Raw genomic sequence first — 8,294 nt, 5'->3', positions numbered from 1 at the left:
CATATGACTTCAGTAGCGTCATGGATCACCAAGGTAACAAAGACGTCCATCGCTTTTCAGTGGCCCCCCGGAAATGTTGCCATGGACTGAAGTGCATTTAAAAGGTGATGGACATGGCTATAACATGCCTTGTGTTGCTATGGTGACTCCTTACGTCTTTAAAGTTTGATGGAAAATGACAGCTTCAGTAGCTTACTACTGTACTCTGGTTTATAGTGTTTTAAATCATGGAAACAGTGATCATCAGTCAAAAGATTAATTACCCTTGGTAGAAGGTAAAAGTTATATTGGCTGCATGGGGTCCTAAAAAACAAACGTCTGATTCCAGCAGGGCAACTTTATTTATTATCAGATTTCATTAAAAAATGTTCATAGGGGCGGCTATAGCTCAGTTGGTAAAGGCAGTTGCTTACGGACCAAAGGGTGAGTGGTTTGATCCCCGGCCCTGGCTATATGTCGAAGTGTCCCTGGGCAAGAACCCCTAACAGCCCATTCCCCTCCCCAGCTATACAGTGCCGGTTCTAGCCCGGTAGAAATTGGGGAGGGCTGCGTCAGGAAGGGCATCTGGCGTAAAAACTGTGCCAAATCAACATGCAGACAATGATCCGCTGTGGCAACCCTGAACTCACGGGATAAGCCGAAAGGAGAGTAGTACATTAAAAAATTTTCATAGCAAAACAAAGTTCATAGCTGTAAACTTAAAAACCATTACCCTTAAATGAAAAAGATGAGATAAGCATGATTGTTACAGGCACCGTCATGTGGTCAGAGTGGGGGCAGTGGTAGTAGCCTACAGGCTTTGGCTGTAGGCCAAACCCTGGTGCAACCCCTGCCACAGTCAGGCCCTGATGGTGGAAATTTGGCTTATATTTATAAATTATAAGGAGAACTGACCAAATTTGAGGCAGAACTATGATCATATTGATTTGGCATGAGTTTTACCACCGGATGCACCGATATCGCCCCTTGATGTCTGGGTGGGGTCACACCTGGTTAGGTGGGATTCGAACACATGGCCTTCTTTATCCCAACCCAATGCTCTACGTAGTATTTATTTACACATTGTCACATCTGTAACAGGCAGATGATCTCTGCAAGTAATAGATATTTACCTTATTTATGAAGACTGTTGAGTAGTTGTAATGCAGAATATGGATATGGTATATTTTGTGTTTACTACACTGAACAAACACTTTATTATATCCGTATAAGCATATTGTATATAGTATGCTACACCTGAAACAGTTTTGAACTCATATGCTAACCTTCTTTGAGTGTGTCCCCCAGTCTATCTACGCCATCACCTTAGTTACAGGAGACCAAGTACACTGTGAGTCATAGGTTTGTTTTTCCCTGAAAATTTGAAGAAAAATACATAGTAATAAAACATCCAATCTCCATCTGGAAGATTGCTAAAATTCAATAAATACTTTTAGTTATTGCTTTTTAGTTATAGCCATCTGAACAAGCCAAATTTGCCATTGACCATTTTAAGTTTTAGTTCTAATATTAACAAAAAATTAAATTAAAGAGGAAAAACATGTTTAAAGATATAAAAGAAAGTTGAAATGGAGTTTAAATAAAAAAACTCAATTTTAAATTAGTGATTGCAAAAAAGTGAAAGCAGTGTGTCTGGTCCAGTGGTTAGGGTGCCCCCAGTTTAATTCACATCATTTGTTGCATCCGTTACTTTCCCTTCTACATCACAACACAGCAAGCTGGCTAAATGACTGTGAATGCAATATTGAGAGAAAGGTGTTTTTGATGCATTTCCAGCACTCAGCTTAAATCCATCACCAGTGCTACCTACAGAACATGCCACTGTGGCTGTGTGCATTAACTAAATGGAAGTCTCTAGAAAATTCATTGGTTCAGTTTATTTACAAAACTCTTCTTGGTCTGGCAACATTTCAGCTCCACATTACATCGGCCAAGATGTGAGAAACAAAATCAGTGTTCCACGACATGACTGGGCTGCACATTATGTTCTCACCCAGAGTTCTCACTTAGGTTTATTGCCTGCAGCGGCTGGAATGAGCTGCAAAAGGCTCTAAAATTGGCAAAAACTCCCCTCTTGCTCTTTGCTTTCTAAGGTTATGTCACAGACGGATTGGCACATATGTAAAGGGTTGTAAAGGGTTTCTGCTGCCTTCTTCAAACTGTATAATTCTTGTCTTCCTTTTGAAATATATGTCATCCATTTGAATTCATCCTCAAGAAATCTTTTGCCCCCTGCCATATTGGAAAACCCATTTTAACTCCTAGTTACTGGTGTCCAATCCCAGCACCGCCTGGAAACCAGATTGAATAATGCTTGCAGGCACAGCAGAATGTTCTAATCTACCGTCTTTAATAAGAAATAAATCCAGCGTGAGTGAAAGTGCTTCTTTCCCCATGCAGTTAGAAAACTTACAGACAAAGAGCTATGAAATTAAAGGGCCCATTTCTCTGGATCAGATGTCAGGATGCTACAACATTCAGTAAATTGCAGTGTGAATATTTTATGTCTTGGTGGGATAAGATGTACTATGTTAGTTTAAGAAATCAGTTGATTAATTCAGAGCCACTGGTGGTGAGCCTAACACGCAGTGGTGATCGAGGGCCCCCAGACCAGTCCCAGCTTTTTTTCTCTTCTTCTCCTTTTTTTTCTCTTCTCCTCCTTGTGCTGAAGGTTACACCCATCATTATGTATGACAGGTAGCTTGATGGGTGTCCTAACTGTTCGCTAGAAGCAGGGTGTCATTAAATGTGTTTGAAGGGCCACAGTTCGTTGCAATCCTGTACAGTCCAAAACACTATAAATGGAGCCTAAATATGTTTCCATCAGTTATTATTTGAAATTGCAAAAATTTAAAACTAACCCAAATGACTCAAACATATTCAACATTACTAACATAACATTGCTAACTGTTTGTTCTTGCTTTCACACTCAAAAGATCAATCCCCCTCCAGAATTCCCAACTAGACAAGGAGAAGTTCCTTCTATTATAATAACCATCTCCGGAGCCCCTTGGATATTTTTCTCCTCCCAGCCTCAATGTGCTGCCCATTCTGCTCACTGCTGTTCTTAGCTGCTTGATCTCACAGAATATTTAAATGTACACCAAGCCTCCAGACACTTCAGGGCTTCAGTAAACACACTGAATGGAAATAGGAAGGATCCTCTCAATGGGCCTGCTGAGCGTGACTTATATTTTAAGCTTTCACTAATCTGCAGACTTAATGAAGACTCATCAGGACATCTGAGCTCAGTGTCTTGCCCTGTGTGAGAGGATCACAGCACAGACAGATGACAGAGATAAGTGCTCTCATTAGCCACCAAGACGGTGTCAATGAAAAGCTGCCTGCTCCTTGCTAATGGAAACACCCTGGTCTGTGTCAAATGTGCAACGGTGCAGTTTGGGAGATGTCAAAAGATAACCAAGGCATGACTTATGGTTGCCAAAAAGACCTGCAAAGCCGAAGTTAACTTTATGATTTTATCATAATCATGTATGTGAATAATGGCACAGTGATAAATGTATTACTTTCACCCACCCAGTGAAGGATTATGATTTGTGCATGTGATAAATGATTATGCTCCTGTGGCTGTTTTGGCCAATTATTACTTTAATTGGCTACAATTAATTTGTGTCAAACCACAAGGTTAAAAAACGAAAAAACTGTTTAAGCCCCTACGGGCAATTTAGAGCCACCAATTAATGTAATGTGCCTTTGGACTGTGGGAGGAAACCAGAATACTCGCAGGAAATGCATGCAAGCACAGGGAGAACATGCAAACTCCACAAAGAAAGGCTGCAGCCAGCCAGGGATTCGAAGCGGGGACCTTCAAGCTGCGAGGCCTCCATGAAGACCGTCTGTGTCTCATGGTCTACTTCATGTTGAGCTTAACAACCAGATCAACTTCTTAAAAGAAGCTCAAATCAACTGTGGCCTGTTTCTTTTATCTGCAACCAGGTTGTATCGAAGAAATGTCTAAAAACCTGTTTACTGCCAAATAATGGATGTCAGCTGGAGTGGGTTCCGACAAAAACCCTGCTCAAAGGGGGTTAAATAAAGGACTTTAAATCTAAAATCTTAAAGGTCTTGCTTTTTTGCCATCAAACTTGCAAACTTCATAACAGTCACATAATACCTAAAATACTATAATATTTCATAAATGTTTTTGGCACATTTTGCCTGTCTTTGGCTGTTTTACTGTTTCAAATGAATAAACCACACTGTAATTTCTGTGACAAAACTGCAAAAGATTTCTTTTCTCATCAAAATTATAGGCTTCTATGATGATGATGCTTGTAACACAGTGTGGGGAAAAAAATCAATTCAATTCAACTTTATTTATATATAAAGTCATCCCAAGGCACTTTACAGAATAGTCAAGACTATACAGATATGTAGAGAAAACCCAACAAATCCCCCTTGATCCAGACCTATGTAACAGTGGAGAGAAAAAACTGCTGCAGAAACCTCCAGCAGAACCCAGTTCAGGGTGGGCTGCCATCTGCTTTCAACGAAAGGGGGGAGTGTTTTGATCAAATGTGTGCATCTTACCCATATCTTCCTGTTGTAGGGTTAGCTTGTTATTTTTGTTCATTTAAATGGCCTTTGGTTTAAATCTCTCTGTGTCTCTATCTTCATCTCTCTGTGTGTGTGTGTGTGTGTGTGTGTGTTTGTGTGTGTGTGTGTGTGTGTGTGTGTGAATTTCAGATTAAGCTGTCTCCATTTTATCTGCAAAACAAAGCCATTATATAATTCTTCAGGCTTGCTCAAGGGGTTCCAACATCCCAATAAATTTAAATCATTGCTTTACATCTACTAATATCAAAATCCCGACAACAAAAAAATCCAATTACTTGTCCTCAGCCAATTTGTCACACATAGCCCCTGAACACTGCAAGTAGTACATGACATGCCCTCTACATTGTGGTATTAAATCACTCTGGATGCAGATGGGCTCCACTTGTTAGGAAGTCACTTTCCCATGCAGCCATCTGATGTGAGCCGTCACAGTGTCAAATGCCAACTTAATCAGCGCTTCCCTGCATTCGAGCTTACGACAAAGCAAGTCAGCTTCAACTGATGATAAGTTAAGAAGGGAAGCTTTTCACAAGGTTATTGAGATGACATTGCATTGAGATAACGTAACAAAGCACTTTTAAGGGAGGTTGGCATGGCATGTTGTTTCCTTTGTGTCTTTGCTCACAAGGTTTAATAATGAGGTTAAAAGGTTGTATTGGTTGTTTTAATCTACTTGGTGCAATGTGATGACATCTTGAGGGTTCTCTCAAAGGAGAAAAGCATTTTTTATAAATGTGTCATATTTATCAGATGCTCTTTTCATCACAATTGAGGGACAGCTGTGTAAAAGTTCCATGGGGAATTCGGTTTCTGTTTGCATGAATAGGTTATGTCAGTCAATGTCGGCTCGGCAGATGTCCTTCAGCCTATAAGAAAGGCTGTTGCAGAAAAGATGCCAGGTTGAGGTCCCATTTGGGATCTCTAAAGATATCTATTCAAGTTCAGTGACCTAGATTTGTAAATGATGATGTGCATTTTGAAACACGGAGAAACCGCTTTGTTTAGCTGTAAGATCATTTCAGATTAGTTCTCCTCCTTTACAAACTCACTGCCGGGACAGTCAGTTGCTTAGGGAATGTGGTATTGTGAACACAAGGAATACAAACCTGTGTTTTTATGGCACATATTGCATACTGTTTATGACACACTGTGAGCTTCACACTGTTGCTCGAAGCTTTTTTATAAAGGATGATGTGGAAAATATGTGTATACAAAGCCTGTTTTGACTCATAAGTGTTTTATTCTACAGTATATAGGATTATCAATCATATCATGGGGCAATGTGAATGAGCAAAGTTGTGGTGTGTCCGAACTTTGCTGAGTCAGCATGTGCTTGCAGAGGGTGCAGGATGCTGAGGGTGTGACAGGTCTATAGGAGAGGAACAGGATTTAGCGCCAGTACTGTGCAGATATTTTGCCTCAGAAAGAAAGAAGAATGTCAGTTGAGCTCGGAGCTGACATTCTGCGGGATGGAACATTAGGAAATAGAGTGGCAGGTTCCACCATGCTGCCATACACAGTAGCACAATGGTCACAAAAGGTGACACTGGTATGTCTGTTTCCTCACTTGACCCAGGGTAGGTGCCTTGAAAATATTATAAAGACCAAACTGAAGAAAGTTTATGTCTGAATATGATGGTGGGAGAATCTGCTGGGTTAAAAAAAAGAGACACTAAAGTCTGAACTAAAGCTTATATTGACACAATCAGCAGAGCTGTAGCTTTCCTGCTGTTCTGATCAGCAGCATAAGTGTGCCCCTGCAGCTGTGGAGGTGAGATGATGATGATGAGGCCACAGTCAATGGTGATGAAGAGACGGGAGGCCATAAATAAGAAAAGTAAACAAGGGAAGCAGGAACTAGAGGAATAGCCACTTATTTTGGTCCATTGAGCGCATGCACCTACGGTCAAAGTTGATGTAGGTGACCTTCGGTAAGGCCATGATTACGAGGAGCAGGCAAATGTGCACCACACTCCACAAACCATGGAAGAGAAAGATGGAGAATATAGATTTTATGTTCTATGCTAAGGGGATCACCACTGTACTACTACAAATAGGTATCCTATTTATGTCTGCACAGATTACACCTGAGTCTGTTGGGAAGCTCTGTGGCAGTGTGATCTTTCCCCTGCTATTCTCGGGGGTTCCATTCGTAGCGAACGAATCTGCAGCACACATTTAACATTCAGCACTAGACTGACTAGAGTATTACAGGATAGAGTGTACTTTTAGCACCAAAGTAGAAATTTGGAAGCAAATTATCTGGCTGCCATAAAAGCCTAAACCATAAATGCTTTCTTTTCCTAACTTTACAACACAGTTGCTATGCACATTTATGGTAGAAGCTATATTGACCTTGACCATTAGATAATGAGATATTGACTTCTCTGCTATACTGTCGATTAAGGTGGTTCTTGTTAGAATCATTTCCATATTTTAACTTTCCTTAAGTATTCTCGTTTGTAGTTTAGCATTATCCACCCTGCGTTGCAGGATTTCTGCTCTACTGTTTAATTATGCATACTAACAACTGCCTAAATATGAGAGTCACTGCAGGAGCTGAGATATTTGTGTCTTGTTTGTTGTTCTTTTCTTCAGCATAACAATATGTAAAAGAAGAAACATTTTCATTTGTAAAATTTTGAAAGACTTCTTTTTTTCACATTGGCATAGCACAACCTTATAAAGTTGGTCACAACACCATGTCACCAGGTCACAAAACACAGAGAAATGCTGTGGTATGTTATTGTATTGTATTAATGGCATTAAAATGTATTTCTGAAATGTATTTGTTAAAATAAGATTCCTAAAATGTTGTATTTTATAGAATGTCGTCATAATTTGGAAAACGTTGCAAAAGACACTGAGCAACATTTATATCCACTCTGAGACATGATCTGGCCGATAGTGACTTTTATTTCAGCTCTTCTTTTGACTTTATCAAAACCAAAGGTGAATATGTGGCACTTTAGCTGCTCAGTGCTCCACTGCATTCACCAACTTTACACTGTCTGCGAGTCGTTTGGCGTTAGACAGGTGGCAGGGTGTGGGTTCATCAGAGGTTTTTGCTCAAAATAGCAAAATGTTGAGGTTGGAAATAAGCTGGATGAGATTGAACAGAGACTGTATAACCAAAACAACAGACTCAAAGATCATAAAATGCTCCATGTTGCTCACATGAAATGCTAAATTGCATCTCTCTTGCATTTAAATTATTAATTGCATCCATTGTTACCACACAAATGGCTTTGGAAACAGCTCACTAAACACCTAGGAGCTACAGCTTAAACGTTTGTTACCTGGTACTGTGAATTATTTGGTGCAACAAGCGAGTGTGGCACCAGGGCAGTTAGTTTGAGTTAGTGGTTTTATACCACGATTTGTTGTCAACAATATGATGTTGTCTGCCTCATTTTTTCCTCAAACTGAACTCTGTTTGTAAATTAATTCTCACACATGCATGCGCATGAGACAAGCAGGCGAACAGAAACACTAACATGATGCGACTAACATGATACATCAGCACTGACAGCCCCACCAGACTGAAAGTAAGAGTAATGGGAAGAGCAATTGCACAAAATAAGATGCTATATGAAGAAGGAAGGGGATATGGGAGTATAATGATTTAGAGAGGAAAATCCAAGAAGTAATGAGAGACATTACAAATGAGATGAGATGGGAGCAGCAGAAAAGATGATGAGAAAGCTGAGGCATAA

This window comes from Channa argus, chromosome 14 (genome assembly GCF_033026475.1).
Source record: "Channa argus isolate prfri chromosome 14, Channa argus male v1.0, whole genome shotgun sequence".
In the NCBI taxonomy this organism is placed as follows: Eukaryota; Metazoa; Chordata; class Actinopteri; order Anabantiformes; family Channidae; genus Channa; species Channa argus.
Note: the sequence above shows the minus strand (reverse complement) of the source record.